At 36.5% G+C, this 23831-nt stretch overlaps 1 protein-coding gene and 1 long non-coding RNA gene across 2 annotated transcripts in view; one reads left to right on the plus strand and one right to left on the minus strand.

Annotated features, from left to right (window-relative positions):
• Positions 1-23831, minus strand: part of LOC129769068 (band 7 protein AGAP004871) — a 300970-nt gene that overhangs the window by 182658 nt on the left and 94481 nt on the right. The gene's annotated exons all lie outside the window — the stretch shown is intronic.
• On the plus strand, positions 9793-15219 carry LOC129769071 (uncharacterized). Its single transcript, XR_008741809.1, has 2 exons — positions 9793-10237; positions 15051-15219. It is a non-coding gene; the product is annotated as an uncharacterized LOC129769071 (long non-coding RNA).

Here is a 23831-nt window from a genome sequence, read left to right on the forward strand (position 1 = left end):
TAGTCGCTAGGGGCGAGGTCTGGGGAGTAAGGAGGATGCTCGAACACAGTCCATTTGAATTTTTTCAATTGCTCTTGAGTTACGCGAGCAGAATGGGGCCGCGCATTATCGTGGATGAGGAACACTCCTTTCGTCAATAAACCTGGCCTTTTATTAATGTTAATGTTTAACCGCGGTTCTTAATCGGTCCAAAACTTCACAATAGTACGATGATCAAACAGGCGTTCGGCGGTCAACGAATCGATAACACTGAAGAAATTCGTGACGCAGTTACATCGTACTTCAAAAAGTTGGACGCTACGCACTTCGCGCTCAGAATAGAAAAACTCGTGCCACGCTATGAAAAATGCCTCAAACGTTACGGTGATTATGTAGAAAAATAGAATATAAAACATAGATTACGGAAATAACCTTGTTTTTTGTCCTAACTTTATATTTCCGCGATTTCTGGGGCACTGAAACTTTTGAACGACCCTCATATTTAATGAGTTAAGTGCACAGATTTCTGTACAGTTACAAAGCCTCAATTCAAAAGAAATTGTCCTCCAAGTCTTAAGTCAAGTTTCCGTCCGTGCCTCTGGGCCAAGACCCTTCTACTTTTATGAGAGAATTCTCACCGTGACTTATTTTAACGTTAAAACGATCACACAGTTTTATTTCCTTCCGAAAGGAGAGTAGCGTAGATTTTCCCGAGAACACCCCAAAAGATGCTCGATGGGATTGAACCATGTCCATCCAGGGTGTAAGGCTGTAATGCTGACTAGTTACGAAGTTGCCAACGCTGTCATTTTCGAAAGTTTATCCAATAAAAGCACTACAACATCAATTTTTAGTTTCCATTCCACTCGAATCACATCATGCTTATGCTGCCACACTCAACGGGTATAATCGAAAGAATAGGGTGGCGACCAGTCCAAGAAGAGATGCTTTGTTAAGTAATCTGTTCCATGTTTTTATGTGCGCTCCCGGTGATGGTTGTTGCTCTTCCAACGTTCCAGCTAGTTTCCTTGCTAACGACATAAACTATACCTTCGGGTCGTCGGCAACAGGAGCGACAGCAGCCACGACGTAGCAAACGGCAAGCGGTATCCTCGGATCTTTATGCAAGCAATCTTGAGTTGCCTTTGCTTGTAATTGAGCTTTCACTAGATTGGCAGGAAAAAGGCAGCAGAGAGAAAAAAATGCTAAGAAGGTAAGAAACGGACGTCGCGAAAATGGCTTTTTCCGCACAGGACTATCAAACGGTTAGCGGTGTCAACTTTCCACCATCCGCATCATCGGTAGAAATGGCTGTGGGTGGTTTCTCCTGTTTTGACCATCCCTGCCGGAAGGCAAATCCCTTCGTTCCGTTCAAGACGTTTTGAGGGAGACGCTTCGGAGCGGAAAATCGTTAAATTCTCATTTTTATTTGCGTTAATGTTTATTACGAGCAATTTGCGCCAAACACAGAAATAGACGGTCGAAATGAGCTTGGGATACATGCTTTTTTCTCCTTGGACGGATGCGAAAAGGATAAATCGGATCCCAAATCATTGGTTGGTTGGATGGTTGGGTACTGCTCTGCCCAGCTCCGTTGACTGCGCTCGCAAGTATCCGTGGCATCTGAGTCCCATCCCTGGAATTTATGAACCATTTTCGCTGATTTATGGACCGCATCGTTACCAAGAGGTCGACTTTTTCACCATCCATCCGCACACTCGCTGTTATGAGCTGCGGAAAATAATGTGTATTCATTGTTGCAGCACTCCTGAGCAGTTATGTCGTGGGCGGAAGAACTACCCATTAATAATTATCAGCGTATGCTCTTCGCACTGACATGATTGGGGCTCGATTACTGGGAAGCTGTTCCACTAATTGGTTGTTGTTGTTCGAGTATTTAGCCCTTATAGCCCCCAGGAAGTATTTGGAAGTGTAATGTGATTTACTGAGATAGATAGATTGATAGATTTCTCTTCGTCAACTTTTTCTTCGGTTAATAACTCAACTGCAAAAACGTTACAATTTGAGTTTGAATAGAATCCGATAGATGAGGCTCTCACCTGTTTTCCGCATTATCAAATACAGCTGGGAATGTATTTGCAGCTAAGTTATGACCAAAAGAGAGAGTCGATGTAGAGAAATCGATGAAATCACTTACACCCCTTTCATTCTAAGCCCCTCATATTAATCATTTACAAAAAAGTGTCAGTTAAAACCAAAGATAAAATACTTGCGGTAGCAAATTGCGTAAAAAACAAACATCTTTAATTTTTCAGTTTTTGTAGTTGCAGAAATATTCATTAAATTTAGTATTTAAGTAGTGTTCGGAATTTGAATCAAATTTTTATGCATGATTCAAATTTCGAACACTTCATTTTAAATGTAAATTTACTGGACTTTAATGTTATAAATAATCGAATAATGACAGCCTTGACATTTTTTGGGTTACAGGCTTCATTTTAGCATCATTTACAGGTGTCGATACAGCCTATAAGCAAAGTGACAGTCAAAACCAATGATAAAATGTTTGCGTTAGCAAATTCCGTAAAAGACAAGCAACGTTAATTATTCAAGTTTTGTAGATTTTTCAACTTATTTGTTAGCTGTTTTCATGTTAAGTGTTAGAAAAGTAAAAATCTACAATAAATGGATAAAAAAAAAAGATATTTTATGCAGAAATATATAAGTAGTATTCGGAATTTGAATCGAGTTTCGAAGTATCATTCAAATTCCGAACACATCATTTTTAAATAAGATTTTACTGAACTTCAATATTATAAAGAATTGCATAATGAAAACCCTGACATTCTTTGGTTTATAGGCTTCATTTTAAAATAATTTACAGGTATTGATACTGCCTATAATTTATTGTACTAAGCATTTACATGTTTGCATTAACAAATTCCGCAGAAAACAAGTTAATTTTTCGTTTCGTTTCGTAAAAAAGCATCGTTAATTTTTCAATTTCGTAGTTGTTTTAACTATTTAGTTTGCTGTTTTCATGTTCGTTCGGTAAGAATCTCGTTACGAACCTACTATAAATTGTTAAAATCTTTTATGCAGAAATCTTCATTAAAATTAGTGTTAAAGTAGTGTTCGTAATTTGAATCAAGTTTCGACGCATGAATCAAATTCTGAACAGAAAATGTTTGAACACACTATTTTCAGGAAAATAAAGCAATTGTTCATAAGTTGGGGCACAAGGACAATCCAATTCTGGGGTAACAATATAAAATACAATTTGTTATAAAATACCAAATACAAAATATAAAATACAATTTGTTAACAAATATTTGCAAGCTCTTTTCTTGTCAAACACAGGACGCATTCGCAAACCAACGAGAGTGAAATTGATTTTCTTAATCAGGTTTTCAACTAAAACCACAATAACAAAACCGGAATTCTGAAGTAACTGGTCTGTAAATAACAAGGATGTCATTATTCGATTATTTATAACGATTATATACTGATTCGATCATACAGCCACTCCATGCCAACCCGATATAGTGGTTCTCCGATTTCATTTTTATTTCTTAAAATGACTTTTTTTCAAAAAATCATAACTTTTGAACTACTGGACCGATTCAGATGATCGACATATCAAATTAAAGCCAGTTAGATGGTCTTTCTTGAAAAGATAATGCACCTGCAAAAAACTTGAATTTTATTTTCATAATACGTATTTGTTTTTCATAGTTTTCATGGTCGCGCTATATTTTTTATATGTTTTCTTGAAAGCTAATAATTTTTTACATAACATATCCAAAAATCAGAGATGTATTTTTTTTCATTTTTGAAATATTTTGAACTTTTTTTTCCAAAAATGACGTTTTTCAAAAATTCATAACTTACCGAGGTTTGGATAATCGGCATATTAAATTGAAGTAAATGAGCTAGTCTTCTTTGAAAAAATATGGAATTTGCAAAAAATGAAATCTTATTCGTATAGATCTCGTCTAGTCGCATAGGAATATCGAACGAAGACTAAATCATGTTAACTTTGAAAAATAATAACTCAAAAACGATAAAAAAAACACATCTCTGATTTTTGGATATGTTATGTAAAAATACTTTCAAGAAAAAACATAAAAAAATATAGTGCCCTTGGTCTCGAAACCATGTAAAGTACCATTTTGATTATTGAAACATTGTTTAATGGCAATCAAAGCTTAAGTGTTCAGAATTTGAGACAAAATAGTGTACGATATTTAGCTGAGGCACATTTGCTTGAATTGTCTTGAGCCTGAGTCTTTTTGGATTAGAACACTATGGGTTGGATTAAAATTACTATAGGTACTTGTGATATTTGTCATTAAATGATCGATCGACAAGTCCAACAAGTCCGAATACTTTCCTGAATTCACACAAGCTCTCTCCGACAAAAAATATTAAACTCAATTAACTTTTTATTACTTCGGATAGTACTCTAGAATACATTGATATTTTTGAAAAAACAACTCTTTCAATGAAAGAAAGATAGTTCTTCCCGACCTTACAACAATCCTAGCAAACTTATCCAACTTTCCCACCAAAACCAACAAAACCCTTCAGTCGGTCAAATCCACCAGCTATTCACCAGTCGAACTGAATTGTCAAGGGTGGAACAGTGAACTGGACACGCACATGGCGAAACATTGCCTCGGGGAAGCTTACATCAACACGGTGAACTAACTTGTACTTATTTGTGAACGAAAAAAAAATTAGCACCGTAAATTGTAAATTGCAGCGAGTAGACGACGAAAATAATTATGAACATTGGAGAAACCGATATACTGAAACACTCTTTTATAAATTAAGCGCATATGCTCGGATCGGACTGGCTTAGTTAGATCTCCAGCAAAATTTTTGAAGCATCTTAGAGGGATGGAGAAGGCATGATTTCGAGGACCTGCTTAAACCTTCTTTAGCAGGCTTAGACAAATCGCCAAACAAAGAAAATTCGCAAAAATTTCACTAATTAGATATGTTTGATATGCTTTCGTTAACAAAGCAACGGGAGAATTAATGTAGCTCAACTGATTTTCAGTTATATCTAGAAGTTTGACGAATTGTTAGAACAAACGAAATTTAACTAACTACAAAAACTACTTTTACGAAATAAAACATAGGAAAACATAGAAACGGCATCTTTCGGTCATCATCAGCGGCGAGATGCGAATAGAGGAGGAACTAAAATAAAAAGGTTTAGTCTGGATCTGTGTTGCAAATCATACGGTCTAAATGAATGAAAATTGTGTCGCCAGTGGGATACTATTGTCGGTGGTTCTGTAGCCTGACACGCGAAAATCAATTTCGGTTGCAACATGCAAACGCGAGTAGAATTGATTTTAACGTAGGACTATGTCTTTCATTTCTGTACTGGGGTGTATGTTCAAAGTTTCGAAAACGAGAACGTTACACTTGGAGTGCAAGGTTTTGAATGTCAATACCTCTTTGCCGTCTGAACGGAGTTGTATGATAATAAATTCGAAAAACAAAATGTCCAAGAGTTATATGCTTGCTAGTTAAGGACCCGGAAACTTGTTTCAATAGCATAAAAATTACTTTGAAAACAGGCTATTGAAATCACACTAATCTGTAAATAAGCCGGTGCCCGCTCGGAAATTATCAGTTGGTTATTATGTATGCATTGTTATTGATTTACTTAGTAATTATTGAACTATTGTATGCATTTTTAGTCATTTATTGAACTATCTAAAATACGATATTAACAACATTACATTGCATATGAACTTGTGACATGGCTATTGCAGCGCCCGACATCTGATCCTGCATCGATTGAGTCTGATTCGCGGCTACAAATTAGGAAAAAATACACAATGATTACTACAAACAGCTACGATAGACTACACAATTCTCATCATTATTCTCTCCCAGGACCAGCATGTAGGTAAATACTTCTCAGCCAAACACATTCGAGAAATATCACGAAGCTGACGAAGCCCAGGTGGCATCAGGTGAGGACGCAACATAGATTTGGAACACAGCGTCAGTGGAAACGGAACCTTCGTCTTGACGATTCCGAAAACATCAAATTTATCGAACCACTGATTACAATCGTCGGCAAATCGTTTATGAAGTTTCCATTGACCTAATTCGACAGCACAGCGGTGGGATTATGATTCATCGGGGCTCGTTTTTGTACCTCGAAGTACCCAGATTCCTCATTATTGAGGAAATGTCCTCGTATTCTCCCTCAGCAGACGGGCACGGATCATTGTTTGGCTGTCCAATATGTTGATTAAGGAACATAAATTGAATTGATTTCCAAGAACGTCACTCACCTGTCCTGAATCTGGGTTAATTCGACCTTCTTCTGTGAAGAAATCAATATAATAAGTGTACCGGTACTATAGAAAAGTAGTTCCGCTCAACTCGATTATCAGCTCGGCAATCAGGTTGATAATTTATGTTTAAATTTTCTTCATGGTCGCCAGTAATGACAATCGTCAAAGTTGCCGATACCGCGTAGTAAAATATACCAGTTGTTGGTAGGGATGTTTATAGCATCAGACATGCATTTTACATACAGTTGGTAATATTTACAGAAAATATGTACATTCTACTAATGTTTACATTACCAAAGATTTGGTACCTTTTTTGTAACCCATTTTCTAGGTGCATGTATCGATGTTTGAGTTCAACGTAGTTTGACATATACTACAGGTGAGCTAGATTTGTTGGTGTCGTACACGAAAATTACTCATACGTATTAAATAGTGTGCAGTGTGTATGCGCGCTATTTTGCACGCTATTTACTAATCCTAACGCGAGGACCCTTATAGCATACCTGATACATTTATATGTTCGTTGGTTTGAGTTCACAGTGGGTAGACAATAAACCGTAAATGGTGTAACTACTTTTTTGCGTCAGAAATCAAGTTTTCGTTTCGCTTTATATGGACGTAAAAACAAAATTGCGTACGAAGGCAAAGAGGTTCGTGTCAGGGAGAAGTAGAAATGTGGATTGAACCCAGTTGAGTGAAGAGGCAGATTTGTATTCATTAGTCACGTCAATTGAACAATCATTGACTAGAATAGTTCATCAGTCATCCTCGCTCTCAACGCTTGTCAATTCTTTTTCTGGACAATTTACTTTCTGTTGACGGCCAATGCCGAAGTAGTCATAGTCGAAGCGAAGCTACAGAGAGGAAAGTTGATCTTCATTTTTCACTTTCGAAAATGTCGGACTCTGCAACGACGTATCGTAGAGTAAATTCCGAAGCAATTCTGGTGGACCTCTGATTTACGCAACTTACGGAACGTACTGCGTAAGGCGCGCAAACGTTATTTGAGCACTAGATCAATCGACAATAGAAATAATCTCAGGTTAATAAAAAAACGCATTCTTAAGGCCCAGCATTCAACGAACTCAAGTTAATCTGAAGCGTAACATATCGGCATTTTGGAAGGTCGTGAAATCACATTGCTCATGTCATCGCATCCTGGATACAATGAAGTTCAACGGAATCACCTCCAGTTCCCCAGATGATGTCGCTAATCTGTTACCCACCGTTTGAAAACAAAAGCATTAACAGTCCCAATTCACAAAGTTGGTAAATGAAACCACGTGGAGAACTACCGTGGAACATCGCTTCTCTGCTGAATTAGCAACGTCCTCGAAACTCTAGTCCACAACGCTTTGTAGAATATGGTTTCGTCCAGCATCGGCCCACCACAAACGTATCCGCTTTGCTACACAAAAACACACATTCTGCACGCTCAGCAGTCTTCTCAAACACTCGACCGCGTCGTTCTTGAAAAGTAACATTGACAAAATGTTACTGTGGGGAATGTGATTCCGCGCACCCGTAGGATCGCCGCCGTAAAAATCAGTACCACATTAAGGCTGTGCCACTGGCGCTCCTGGAATTCGCAGCACTTTTGTAGGCATCATCAAATTCGTATTCAGAAGTGGTTCATTTGATTTGCCTTGCGGAATTTTCTTTAGAACGATAGTTCTAAACTGCCTGATTACTCCGAACACTGCATGTTGATCGGTATTGAAACCAGGACTCGGAATAGTCATATTCAACTGAGGATAGTCAGCGGACTATAAAGAAATTCCCCTTCATATTCAATTGGAAATGAGTTTTGGTTTCTTCACGCAGTTTCTCCGTCAACATGACTCAATAGTCAGTCGGGTGTTTAGTCGCTATCTCCCTCTACGACTCGACTATCTCATTTCATTCTTCCCCGTCAAATAGACTTCATTGCATTTTGAAGTGACTCCCCTCAAAATGAATTCGTTTCTCTCTTTCATGTATCCCGTATGCATGTATCAATGTTTGAGTTCAACGTGGTTTGATATATACTACAGGTGAGCTAGATTTTTTATATCGCGCGCGAAAATTACGCACACATATAAAATAGCGTGCAGTGTTGTGTTCAGAACCACTGACGCAGCTGTGATTTTTGTTGATACAAACTCGTTTTTCTGTACGTTTTTTTCACAAATCTGAACTCGGAGACAAAGTGAACTAAAATTGTTTTGAATTCCTCCGAAACTGCACGCTATTTACTGATATTAGCGCGACGACCTGTATAGCATACCTGATAACTGTTAGAGTTACGTTGTTATGCCCGTTTGAGTTCACGGTGGGTAGACAATAATCCGTCCATTAATGATCTAACTACTTTTTTGCATCACAAATCAAGTTTTCGTTTCACGTAAACGTAAAAATAAGATTGTGTACGCGAGTATAGAGATTCGTATCAGAGGGAAATAGAAGTGTGGATTGAAGTCAGTTAATTGAGGAGGCAGATTTGTATTCATTATTCACGTCAATTAGAATAATTATTGACAAGAATAGTTCATCAGTCATCCTCGCTCTCAACGCTCGTCAATTCATTTTCTAGTCAAGTCAAATCATGTTGACGGCGATTGCCGAAGAAGTGCTAGTCGAAGCGAACCGACTGAAAGGAGAGTGAAAGAGTAAAAATCTCGTTTTTTGACTAGCAAAACTGCTTTTGAAAATAGTATTTGGAACATCAAATAGAGCAGTCTTTAGTCAAGGTCAAGGTCAAGGTGGAGCATACTTTGAATAAAGTAGCAAGAATTTTAATGATTCAAGCGAATACTTTTTTATCAGAAATCCGTGAAATCTTACATTCATTCTTTTGTAATATCCAGAGCAGAGAATATCAACAATTATTTATTCATATTCGTAATATGAATTTGTTTCAGTGTAATGACGTCCCTAGCGGTGAGTTTTAGTTTAAGTCAAAACATTTCTCAAATGAGCCAAACTTTTTACTTGATGTTACACGACAAACACGAAGTAATGAACCGTATCTAACCATTATCAAATGAATTTCCTGATATTTTCAACAAAACACATAAATCTCTATATCAAAAATCTCGTGTCACGATGTTCGTGGTCGAACTCCTCCGATACGGCACGACCGATTTTTATAAAATTATACACAAACAAGTTGGCAGTCATGAGAATAGGTCGTAGACTATATAAGTTAGCACAGTTAGCACAAATCGAGACCGCATAGCCGATAAGCGGAATATAAACATCCGAATCACCATCCAGCTGCATCATCATCAACAATCACAACTTATCGGACCACCCGGAGACCAAGAATAAACAATCAACCGTTCACAAGAATCGATATCAGCATCGCGCTGATGCCATGAATAAACATTCCCACATTCAAGATGTTGTAAACACAAATCATTGATATATATAAGCAGGGACAATGAATGTAAGGATAGAGTTAAATTTGAATAGTGAATAGATGCACATCGTGTGCTCGAAAAGAAGAAATTGTTTTTTTTAAGTAAAGTTTAGTATGTAAGATTAACTGGCGCCCGAATAGGGACCTTGCCAAGTGAAAGTAGTGCCAAGGAAGTGAGACAAGTGAAGTGATAGGGTGAACGATAGAGTTACCACCCACACTATCCGAAAAAAATATCCGAACGCACGAAGCCTCTCTGGACCGCAGGACCTCTGCAGCCGTGTGGAAGAGCCCCTCAGTAGCCACAACAGTTAGGAGCTCGCTTGTGGACCGAACAGGAATTTGCCGCCACACTGGGAAGGAAGGAAGACACTTCAAGGATCCCGACCAACCAGTCTCGCTGAACCCGCCAGCGGTTGGATAAATCAAAAGGTGATAATAGGACATCGAGACAAAAGTACTGGACACGCGCACCGAAGCTTTTCGAGACGTCACTGAAAGAGGATTGACATCCGAAAGTACGTTGTTCCGCAGTCTTGTGGTGTTCCCACAAGATGTTCAGGATTTACATGTAAGTACTAAAAACAAAAACAGAAATATCACAAAGTGAAATAAAGTGAATAATTTAACAAAGATTCAAATACAAGTAGTGCAAATAATTGTATAATTCCAAAATATAGTGTGACAATTAATTAATTAAATAAAATAACAAAACAATTAATTTCAGAAAAAAATAAAGGTAATTTCCAAAATATTCATTGAAAATAATCATATTATTTAAAAAAATATATATATACTAATTCTTTTTCAGGTAAGGTTAAAATTTTTTGATAATTTTCCAACAATATTTTTAGGATAAAACTTTTTGTGAAACAATTATTTTTAAAACAAACATTTATTTTTATATTAAACAATTTTTTCACGAAAACATTTTTTTATTACAAGATCAAACAACTAAATAAAAAAATGGATGATAAAGAATTGAATGAGTTTTTAGAATTTTTAGATGTGGTTGAAAGTGGTAAAGCTCCGGAACCTTTTGCTCCATTAAAAGGAAAATACACACCAGACCCAAAAACATGGGAAGAACTTATTGAAAGAATCAAAAATTTGCCTGGGGACGACCCAATTACATGGTTACCCTTAGAAGGCAAATAATTAAAATAAAAATTTCTTTTGTACATATTAATTCAGCAACATGTGTAAAATTGCTACTATTATGACATAATTTAATCAACCATTCCCACAAAATTCTTTCCAAAAACCACCATTACATCCCACATTCACAAAAATATCACACAATGTAGCAAAACCCTTTTCAGTTTCTTCAATAAGAAGAAACATAACCATCAGCAAATTCTCTCAAGGAAAATTCTTCAAACCATACTCTGACAAAATAATAAAATTTCACCACATGCATGAATTAAAAACATTTGACGCAGTTGTAGGTCATGATACTCTGAAAGAACTTAAAGCAATCATCGATGTCTCTGAAGAAAAAAATATTATACCAAACAATAATATTATTCCACTTTTACAACATAATTTTCAGCAAATCAATAAAATTCACATTAGAAACGAACATCTAAACACCAAAGAAAAACATAAACTTGCTGCAATATTAACCTCATTTCAGGATCTTTTTCAGCCACCAGACCAAAAATTACCATTTACTACAAAGGTCAAAGCCGATATCAGAACTACTGACGAAAATGCAGTCTATAGCAAAACTTATCCTTATCCTCAAGCTTTAAAATCTGAAGTTAATAAACAATTAGAAAAACTTTTACATGATGGAATTATTAGACCATCACGATCCCCTTACAACTCACCAGTTTGGATAGTACCAAAGAAACAGGATGCTTCTAAAGAAAAGAAATACAGAATGGTTATAGATTACCGAAAATTAAATTCAAAAACAATTAGTGACAGATATCCAATTCCGGATACATCCACAGTCCTATCTAACTTAGGAGAAAACAAATTTTTTACCACATTGGATTTGGCATCAGGATTTCATCAAATCCCAATGTCTGAAAAAGATATAGAAAAAACAGCTTTTTCAGTTAATAATGGAAAATATGAATTCATTCGTTTACCCTTTGGCTTAAAGAATGCACCAGCAATCTTCCAAAGAGTAATGGATGACGTTTTAAGAGAACACTTAGGAAAAATATGTCATGTCTATATAGATGACATCATAATATTCGGTAAAACACTTGATGAACATTTGAAAAATTTAAGAACAATTTTGGAAACATTAAGAGAAGCTAATTTCAAAATTCAACCTGACAAATCAGAATTTTTAAGGACCGAAGTCGAATTTCTTGGCTTTATTGTTTCAAAAGAAGGTCTAAAACCAAACGATAAGAAGGTTGAATGTATTCGTAAATACCCTGAACCAAAAACTCTGAAAGATTTACGCGCATTTCTAGGACTATCTGGATATTATAGACGTTTTGTAAGAGATTATGCTAAAATCGCAAAACCCCTTACAAAACTTTTAAGAGGGGAGGATGGCCATCGCCAAATTCTGAAAAATCAGTCAAAAAACACAATCATCAATCTAGATGATGATGCACGAAATTCATTTAATACTCTTAAAGAAATTTTATCTTCTAAAGACGTTTTAACATTTCCAGATTTTGAAAAAACCTTTATTCTCACCACAGACGCATCAGATAAAGCAATAGGAGCAGTGTTATCACAGCAATTCCAGGACGGCGAACGACCAATAACATTTATTTCTCGAACTCTTTCCAGGACCGAAGAAAACTACGCAACAAACGAAAAAGAGATGCTTGGAGTCGTATGGGCTCTTCACAACTTAAGGAATTTTATCTACGGAGCAAAACTAAAAATTTACACAGATCATCTCCCACTCACATTCACATTATCACCCAAAAACAATAATGCAAAGCTAAAACGATGGAAAGCTTTCCTTGAGGAACATGATTATGAAATGTTCTATAAACCAGGGAAATCCAACGTAGTAGCTGACGCACTTTCACGCATCCAAATAAATTCATTAACCCCTACTCAACATTCGGCAGAAGAAGATGACAGTTCCTATATACCCTCAACTGAGGCTCCCATTAACGTTTTTCGGAACCAATTAATTTTTCAGATTGGGCCTAATTCATCCTATGAATTTAATGTTCTTTTTGAAAAATACAACAGACACACTTTTGTTGAACCAAATTTTGATATAAACTTTCTAAAGGACAAACTACAACAATTTCTCAACCCAGGAATATTGAACGGAATTATGACAGATGAACGAACCATGGGAATTATACAAGAAATTTATAAAACAAACTATAATTCAAAAATTTTGAAAGTGAGATTTTCGCAAACAAAAGTAGAAGATATTCAAGATGAAGAACAACAGTTAGAAACAATCAAGGATGTGCATAATTTCGCTCATCGGAATGCAAAGGAAAACTCACTTCAACTCATAAAGAAATACTTTTTCCCAGGAATACATAAACTTTTCCAGAAATATAGAAGAACTTGTGAAATTTGCAAAATGGAAAAATATGAACGACAACCTCAGAAATTTATCCCCGTAAGAACTCCAATCCCTAATTATCCTGGCGAGATCATACATCTCGATATATTTTGTTACAATGCCAATTTCCTTTTTATATCCTCACTTGACAAATTTTCAAAATATCTCAAAATGAAACCAATTAAGTCAAAGGCCATTTCTGATGTAAAGAATGTTCTTTTGGAATTATTATATGATTGGGACTTGCCCGCATTAATTGTAATAGATAATGAAAGTTCTTTTATATCAAATGTCGTAGAACAAAACATTATAAATTTAGGTGTCAAAATCTTCAAAACTCCTGTTAATCATTCTGAAACCAATGGCCAAGTAGAAAGATGTCACTCTACAATACGAGAAATAGCTAGATGTGTTAAAGCATTAAATCCAGATATGCCAATTACTACTCTCATTCAAGAAGCAACTCATAAATACAATAACACAATACATTCATTTATTAACAAAACACCAAAAAATATTTATATAGGAGAAAGTAGAGATAATGCGTCCTATGAAGAAATAGCAAGAAGTCGAGACAAAAATAATGAAAAAATATTAAAATTATACAAAAACAAAGAAGAAAAAATTATTCCAAAAGCTTATCAAACATACGAACCCAATAGCTATGCATATGAAAAAACAAATACTCACAATAAACGTAAGAGTCGATACAACATTATAAAAATAAAAGAAGATCACAATACATACATTATAGATTCCAATAATCGAAAAATCCATAAATGTAATTTACGAAAGAATACAAGCGAATAAAAACATTTTTCGTTTCTCGTACTGGCAGGAATTCAAATACACGACCTTACAAATAACCCACTCGCAATTGTACCACTAGGAAAAGCAAAAATAAAAATAGGACACATACGCATTGTACATCCTATTGATTTAATTCAAATTGGCAATACAATTTTCAATGTTAATAGTGACATACAGAATAATCCTTCAAATAATCCATTGTATGAATTAATCCAAATCAAAAATTATAAGTTATATGAAACATTTATGAAAATCAAACCATTTGTAAACAGAAGAAAAAGGTGGGATACAATCGGAACAGTTTGGAAATGGATCGCCGGCAGCCCAGATGCAGAAGATCTCCGAATCATCAATCACTCCATGAACGCCCTGATAACCATGAACAACAAGCAGTTATTCATCAACGAAGCTATCGACAAACGAATCCAAGAAATAACAGACATAACCAATCAAGTACTAAAGATCGAGAATGAAAGAACAAAAAACCATTCCCTCGAAATTAATCAATTGATAATTCTCTCCAACATAGACTCATTACAAAATCAGGTAGAAACATTAGAAGAAGCAATTCTAATGGCCAAACACGGAATCCCTAGTAGCAAACTACTATCGATAAAAGATTTTACAAAAATTGCAACCTTTCTACAAAACCACGATATTCACATAACTTCCTTCGAAGAATTATTAACACAAGCCAAAGCACAAGTAATGCTGAATAATACGCACATTATCTATATGCTAAAGATGCAACAATTTTGTTTTTAATACAATTCAGCCAATGCAATCTTCATATCAACGGCGAACAATATTCCAATTATGAAACAACTATTCCTGCAAAAACATATGATCCTACCACTGGACTTCGTGTTAACGAAATTCATATCATAGACGCACCACCTGTGGAATACCTTCAGAATTTAACCCTTGAACATCGCGAAAAATTGGAACTATTAAACCTGCAAAATCATTCCTTGAGTTGGAAACTCAATATCTTTGGATCATTTGGACTATCAACAATAATTCTAATCGCAAGCACATTTGCAATTCTTCGATTCCTTTCCAGACGTAAACAAAAGGCCAACATAACAGTCCACTTCGACAAAAACGCTGAGACCATCCTAATAAATGAGCCACCAAAAACAACGGAAATTAAACCTGACACCAACAACACAGAGGAATTATCAGACGAAAGAAAAAAACAACTTCAAGCATTCTTTGATGCACCAACACCATTACGCACCATCCAAAAGTAAACTTTGAGGACAAAGCAATCAAGAGGGGAGGAGTTAGCACAGTTAGCACAAATCGAGACCGCATAGCCGATAAGCGGAATATAAACATCCGAATCACCATCCAGCTGCATCATCATCAACAATCACAACTTATCGGACCACCCGGAGACCAAGAATAAACAATCAACCGTTCACAAGAATCGATATCAGCATCGCGCTGATGCCATGAATAAACATTCCCACATTCAAGATGTTGTAAACACAAATCATTGATATATATAAGCAGGGACAATGAATGTAAGGATAGAGTTAAATTTGAATAGTGAATAGATGCACATCGTGTGCTCGAAAAGAAGAAATTGTTTTTTTTAAGTAAAGTTTAGTATGTAAGATTAACTTATATGATATCGCTAGAGTACCGATTACTATATTTTTAATACAGATAAGGGTGCCTCTATCCAGAAAAAGGTTTCTAAATATTTTTTTGCACTTTTTTTATTAAATTTGGCTTTAAAAATACATATAATCCCAAATCCAATCCCCAATCCTCTATTTTCCTTTCGATTTTAGTATTTTTTGTATAAACAATATCCAAATAAATTGACTGTCGTTCGTTTTTAAATATAACGAAATTATTTATGTTGTTAACTGATAGATGGAATCACACATGCACCTTCACACAGTAACCTTAATTCACCTAAAGCAAGGCGCATCGCCGGCGAGCTGGAAGCTTGATTGAATGAGCACAATGAATTATTGAAATTCTTTAAATCACACATGCCCGGATTGCAAAATCACAATCACGCTATTGTCCTCAATTCTGATAAAACACTAACTGGAGACCACGTGTGCAGATCCAATGCGCATTTTCTTGAAAACTTAGCTGGAATTATGGTAGACAACAGTACAGTAATTTCTATTCCAAGAAACACGCCTTGAATGTACTTTGAGTGACAAGTTCTAGAATATGAGTGACCACAGGAATCAGAAGAAATTTCTTTTATGAACATAATCACTTTTTATGAACTTGTGGGTTAAGGAGACGAAGCAAACAAGCAAATTTGATGTGATGAGGACAACGCCACTATCCGATGTAATGTCAACAATTTACGGTCGACATGTGTGCAAAGGTAGAGAGCGAAATGCTGAGATTCCTATGACACAATCAACAGAAGGGACGTGTGAAATAATATATTCACGTGCGAGACGCTATCATGAGCAACACCGACACAGTCTTCACTGTTGCCAAGCCAAAACGCATGCAATGTCATGACATTACAGCACATGTGTTTAAACAAAAATTCAGTCTTAAATGGGCTTCATTACCACATTACACGAATTCGGTCCCACAAGTTGCTGGATCTATTCGGCTGGATGACAAATGCGAGAATTACGTCATACGCACATTTTTAGTTTGATTCGTCAAGATACGCCTTTAGGGAATCGATAGTGTAGATTCCATATCCATCTACTAATCAACTACTCTCCTGTACTCGAAAATCTGCTCGAAGAATTACCCGAACGGATCACAACAGTGGATTCTGTAACCCGTTCGACTCAAGTCCAAGCGGGTTGTGCAAATGTGTCACACAATTCGACACAGATGTGTTTTGATGATGACAGATGAATTTTCGGATGAAAGAAACGCGCTTTTGAAACTAATCTTTATATATATGAAAATCTCATGTCTGTTACCGAACTCCTCCGAAACGGCTCGACCGATTTTGATGAAAATTATGCACAAAAAACTTGATAAGCGTGAAAATAGGTTGTAAACTATATACGATACCGCTAGGGTACCGATTAGTAAATATTTAATACCGATTAGAGTGCCTCTATTCAGAAATTTTTTTTTAAGCAATACATATAACCACAAATTTAAACCCCTATACCACATTTTTAATCGCGATTTTAGTAGTTTTGTACAAACAATATTTGAATAATTTAACCGTCGGAATTATTACGAATTTATTTATGTTGTTTAATGACAGATGGCGCTAGATCGAACTTTCATCCACACATTCGCAAGTAACCTCACTTCGTCTAAAGCCAGGTGTATCAACGGCGAGCTGGAAGTATTTTTGAATGAGCACAACAATTTATTGAAATACTTCACGCTTGTTCGGTTTACAGAATGACAATCACGTTATTGTCATCAATTCTGATAAAACATCTGCTGGAGAGCACGTGTCTAGATTCAGTGCGCAAGCGTTACTGAAATCATAGAAGGTGTCTGAACAAAGACGCGAGAAATTGTGATTCGAAGAAAAAACAATAATCTGGAATTCATCGTTAACGCACATCGTTCATTCGACTCTTTCCATGTTCTTCTTCAATAGCACTAACGTTTCCAACGTTCGCCTTCTCATCGTAGTATTTCTTGCATTATTTCTAGTAGTACTTAGTTGAAATTTACATACCAAACAACACGCCTTTAGTGTATTCTGAGTGGCAAGCTCTATAATGTGTGTGACCACAATGCAAAGTCAGAAGAAATGTCTTTGATAAAAAATGCCCGATCGTTCTGAAAGAACAAGATGAATATTGCACAAACATTAGACAACGTGATCCTGCCACAGGTACACCAATTTTAAGTTTTGTATTCTGAGATCCGTTCGACTCAAGTCCAATCAAGTTGGGCAGATGTGTCAACCTTGCGACGCAATTCGACATAGACAACATTGAGCTCCGTGTTCCATTTCTGTGAAGCAAAAATGCAAAATAGATATTCGGGAGGAATAAACACGCTTTTGAACCAAATTGTTTTCATGAAAGTTGATTCTACATATAAAAGATGTATTTGATGTGAAAAAGCAACACATTATCTGCAATTGGGGGTGATTCTTGAACGAAAGTCGTGTCTGACGATGATTTTATTTTATTTTTAAAGTTTTGGTGGAAATGCAAAGAAATTAATAGATGTATGAACAATATCCAAATAATTCAACCGTCGTTAGTTTTTCAAACAGAACTGTTTTATTAACGTTGTTAAATGACAGATGGCGCTACGTCCGCTTCATGCGCAAGAAACCTCAATCAATCTAAAGCCAGGCGCATCGCCGGCGAGCTGGAAGCATTGAGTGAGCACAATCAATTATTGAAATACTGCAAATCACACTTGGTAGAATTACAAAATCACAATCACGCTGTTGTCATCACATAACAGCGCGTGTGTTCAGTCTGATCGGATTCGGTCCCACCTATTGCTGAATGTATTCGATTGAGTGGAAGAAGTGAGAATTACCCCATACCCACATTTTTAGTTTGGGTATCCACAAAATACGTCCCGAAGAAATCGATAGTTTAATTTCCTCAGAAATTCCAGATCTGTCAACTGATCAACTACTCGCCTGTATTCTGAAAACTGATCGAGTCAAATTTATTCTAACGAATTGCAATTTTCCATTTTACCATCCGCTCGACTCAAGTTGAGTTGTGCAAATGTGGCAGCATTGCCACGAAATTCGACATAGACAACATTGAGCTCCGTGTTCCATTTCTGTGAAGCAAAAATGGTAATGGATATCCGTGTGGAAAAAACGGGGTTAAAACAATAATTTCAAGCTTAAATTAGCTCTACATATCAAATATGTGTTCCATGTAAAAAAAAGTAACACAATCTCTGCAAGAGGAGAAAAATCTTGAACGAAAATTGTGTCGGATGATTATTTTTTTCTATGGATAAAGTTGCACCAAATGCGAGGAAATTTATAAAAAATAGTTAAGTTTGGGTCAGGGCTGTCTTCTATGTATTTAAACAACAACAACAACAACAATTTTCATTCAGGCTTCTACAATTCAAAATTGCTTTGACAAGGGCGTATTTTTCACCAATGAGACAGAGTTTAAACCAAGAATTATTTTTTTCCCAACTTCCATTTTCCGGGAAATGACTGTTAGAAAAATCGAACAATGGCCGAAGTCCGCACTTTTTTTGGAATTAATTCACTTCAATTAGCTAATATGCGGCATTCATAAATGCAATAATTTTACATTCCGAGACTAACAAGAACAGAGGATTGAAAGTCTCTAAGTATGAACCTGAATTAATCCAGTGAGACGTGACCTTTCTTATTTCATGTAGTTTTAACTTATTACCGGCAGACTTTTTCTTTCAAACGAAAGCTATTGCTTAACAATGCTTAACAATTATTTAAATCTCCAAGGTACTTAAACAACTTTGAGTAATAATTTTCATTTAAATTTTAACAATATAAAATTGTTTTCGGTTCTACTAAGTATTTTTCACCAACGAGTCAGTAACTGAATGAAATTAAAATAGATTTTTTTATTTCAATTTTCTACTTTGCTACAAATTTTTAAAACAGTCATACACACTTACAATTATGCATTAGTTATTTTTATTCAACGATCAACATATTCACTAGGAAAATAACGACCAAAATATTTTTACTAGATTCAATTTAAATGGCAGAACAACGTTTGCCGAGTCAGCTAGTCATCATATAAAATCAGTTTCAGACACAATCTTCATTCAGAATTTCTGACCTATTGCAAGTGGAACCTGTTGCTCTATTATATAGAGTAAATATTTAATAAGAAAAGGTGATTTTCATCCGTAATTTTTGTTTTAAAAATGTGTTCATTCTTCCTGCAAATGCATCATCATTTTCGCACCACAAATCGAACACATGCCGACAGCGCAAATAACAGCTGATACAGTAGTCGTTCGCTAACTGGGCGAGAAAGGCTGCCCAGGTCTTCGGTCCTCAATCTCAATCCGATAGAGAATAATTTGGATCCCAAACTCAAATGTCACCACTGTACACTGTATCGTGAAATTGGATGACCAAAAGGTTCTCACTAAACTGATTTGATGTTTTGCATTGGAGGCGATTCGATCTTAGTTAAAACGAATTTTACCAACTGATCCAGAACGATAAATGAGCGAATTAAATTCACGGATGATTCACGGACGATTATTTTATGTAAAACATCATTATAATAAGATATATTCGGATGATTAACATTCAAAGCCCATAACTGTTAATACTATTGTGGGAAAAAATACTATCTGCTCTTGTAGTCGAATGAATAATAATGTTATCAAAACACGTTGCCAGCACCTATCTTGCCATGTTATTCTGATAAAAAGGCAAACGGGCATTAATACGTGACGCCATCAATTTCAACACAACAATTGCCCAAGAGAAGAACGTGGCGTGGCGCTAGTCATGCCGTAATTACGCAACTAATCATAATACCATTATCGCCATCGCCATTATCATTGCCGACTGATGCGTCTTCCAATTTCACAGCGCGCATTGTCTCCGTCGGATCCTCCCTTAACCCAAGTCCTACCACATTGCCAGACTAACATAAACCTAAAGAGGACAGAAGGCTAACCGCAAAAAAAAGCTTTGTTGAACCTTCAGCCATTGTGTGTGCGTTAGAGGAGAATTTTCAGTAAAGTGTGGAATGGAACCACCCACGCAGGAACTTTTCGGCCGAGAACGTAATAAATCACCCCCAACAAAACGGTGCCCCGTTCTGCAATAACGGACAAATATCTCGCTTACTCATATGTCAAAAGTTAACAAGCGAACACAAACAAAATTAATGTAAGTGGAGCGCGTCAGTTCTGGTCCATACTCCAATTTTGAGGGCTCTCTTCTGCATTACCATTGTGTTCCCCCTCAGTTTTGTGTATGCTCTTTTTTTTTTGTTTTTTGTTTTTTTGGCTTCATACACCTCCATTCAGAATCTCATTCGGGGTTCGAGGGATAGAAAGCAGACTTTCTGCACTTACCCACCAATCCAGGAGCCCTCCTTACAACAGGAGAAGTAACATTACCGTTGACGTCAGCTAGAATTTGTATAACTCAAAACCCAGTCACGTGTGCCCTCGGTGTCTGTGCGGCTGCCACATGCTGGAGCGACTTGGAGCGACACATGTGTAAAAGGCCATGAACTTTGGCCGCACTGTGGAGACAAGCCGGGAATACGGATCGGAAGCTGGGTCACCGTGATGAGCATCACACCAGTGTAAAGATTGACTCACTCAGTACGCGATGCTACATCACTTGACACACCACCCGCAAAATACGACCTAGAGAGGATGTACCGAATATGGCACAGTGGGCTCAAGATGGGGCGATGTTTATTTCCGCAGAAATGAAATATCTTCGATAGTTTCGAATCGCAAATATACAATGTAGCATCTTGAACAATCAACAATCTTTTCAAATTTTGAAAGCCATCCAGTGGGGGATGATAAATTTGGTTCGCATTCGGGCGAGCCAGACGGTATACGAGGGCAGTCCGATAAGTACTTAGACTGCAAAAAAAAGTAATTGGAAAAGTGGCGATTTATTTCTCAACATAGTCTTCTTTTAGCTCGTTACACTTGACCCAGCGATGTGTAACACAAAACTACGAGTCCGATTCGGCTGAAATTTTGACAGTATCCGTTTACGAGAATGTACTACACGATAAGTAATCTCTCTTGCGATACTGACACCACTGCCCATGTTTGTATAGGAGACGTAAGCGAAAAAATGAACAAAATCGACTTTTTCGCCGTTATGCATTCTAGACAATGTAATACGTTTGCTCAACATGCAAACAAACTTTTTTTTGTTGGAAAACATTTGAGCAATTTTGAAAAAACGTTTCCGAAAAATCACTGTTTATCCGCATAACAGATGTAGTACCATACGATTGTGTCACATTTACCCGAAACCCACTCACCCGAATAACAGTTACCCGAAAGACATTCACCCGAATTCCACTCACCCGAATGTAACAAATACCCGAAAGTGACAGCTACCCGAATGTAACATCTACCCGAATTGACACTTACCCGAATGTAACATTTACCCGAATGTGACAGTTACCTTGATGTAACAATTACCCGAGTGTAACATCTACCCGAAAGCGACACTTACCCAAAATAAGGATATATTCAAATAAAACACAAATTTTACTATATTTGTATTTGTATTTCTCGCGTAACTTTTGAAAAGGTCCTATGTAACAAATGTAAACAAATCGAGTTAATGGATGCACGCTATTAGTTTTCAATCATTGAATGCATTACAAAAACAATCGTTCACGTATCTATCTTCTTCATCTTTTAATTGCCGATGCAAAAATATCCAATGTACAGATTCGGATTTTAAGCACTCGGCTGTTACTTCAGACGCCTCTTTCCTCCGACGCTCGAAACGTCCGAAGTAACAAAGCAATCAAAACAACACGAAGTCGTACTTCGGTCGTTTTGAGTTTTTGTTTTTTTCATGTGTTGTTATCTATGTCAGTGCAATTCAACGAGTGATGACAATAATAATCTTTCTTTGAAATGAAATGCTGATGTTTCGATTGTTCTTCAGTAGTTAGTTTCAAATTCTTATCGTGAAACGTAATATGTCCAATGTGCAAACAGGGGCAGTCAAAACGTCCAATGTAACATTTTTCGCTCCGAGGCTTCAAATTTAAGCTCAAATCACGGAACAACTATTACGATTGGTTTTTCAGAGTTATTATTGACTGCTAGTGGTAAAAGTAGTGATAAAGATCGATACCTTTTAAGACAATTCGCGGAATAATGTTCGGGTCTTCAACTTCATTTTTCTCGAGTTGACGAAAATGTTACATTGGACCTTTTCAAAAGTTACACGAGATTTGTATATTTAATTCGGATCAGTGTTATATAAAGATCATATTTGTCTCATACTTTCATTTCCATTCAAAAAGTATTTTTCGTGGGAAGTACAATTCGAGAAATACTGGCATTGAGTAAAATTTTTTTTTCTTGGTGACATTTTTCTGTAAATTCGGTATCGTAAATGGGACCAATCGAAACGTGGGATTTCTTGCAGCGTTGAAGTTTTTTCAGTTTTTTCAAATCCGCTCGCTGTCTAGAGTAACACCAAAACACTGAAATCTCGGAGCAAGGCTTTTATAATTGTGCACGGGTACAATTAATCGTGTCGCTTGCTCCATCCGGCCGGTGAAATCGTCTCCTATGTTTCAAACAAACCGGGCAATCGGTGGAACACAGGTTTGCTTGCGAGAGGCCGCCGCATCACCTCGGCGGCTTGGTGCCGCCTCGATTCCTTATCCTCGTTAAATGGGGACTTCGCCCCCATTACGAAATAATAAACTCATGATAAAAATTGCGCTGCGGCGGCAAATACGTAAGTACCATTTTTTCTTATCTATTCTTTTCACATTTTCATTAAAAAAATTTATGTTATAGTTACCTGTTTAATTTTCGGAATATTTCATAAACCATGCTCATTTCTGAATGATCTCTTGGTCTTAAAGAGCAATACGGAAAGGAAAGAAGACAGCATGTCAATTGTGCCTACACTAATTTCTAAAAATAAAACAGCGAAGTCTTCCTAACAGCAGATTCGACAAAACTCATAAACTGATTTGTCGGAATTTTTCCTTCTTCATTCGGGTAAATGTTGCATTCGGGTAAACGTTGCATTCGGGCAAATGTTCATTCGGGTAAATGTCCATTCGGGTAAATGTTGCATTCGGGTATTTGTTACATTTGGGTGAATGTCATTCGGGTATACGTTACATTCGGGTAAATGTGCTTCGGGTAATCGTGTTTCAGGTGAATGGAATTCGGGTGAATG

The sequence above is a fragment of the Toxorhynchites rutilus genome, chromosome 2, assembly GCF_029784135.1.
Source record: "Toxorhynchites rutilus septentrionalis strain SRP chromosome 2, ASM2978413v1, whole genome shotgun sequence".
NCBI lineage: Eukaryota > Metazoa > Arthropoda > Insecta > Diptera > Culicidae > Toxorhynchites > Toxorhynchites rutilus.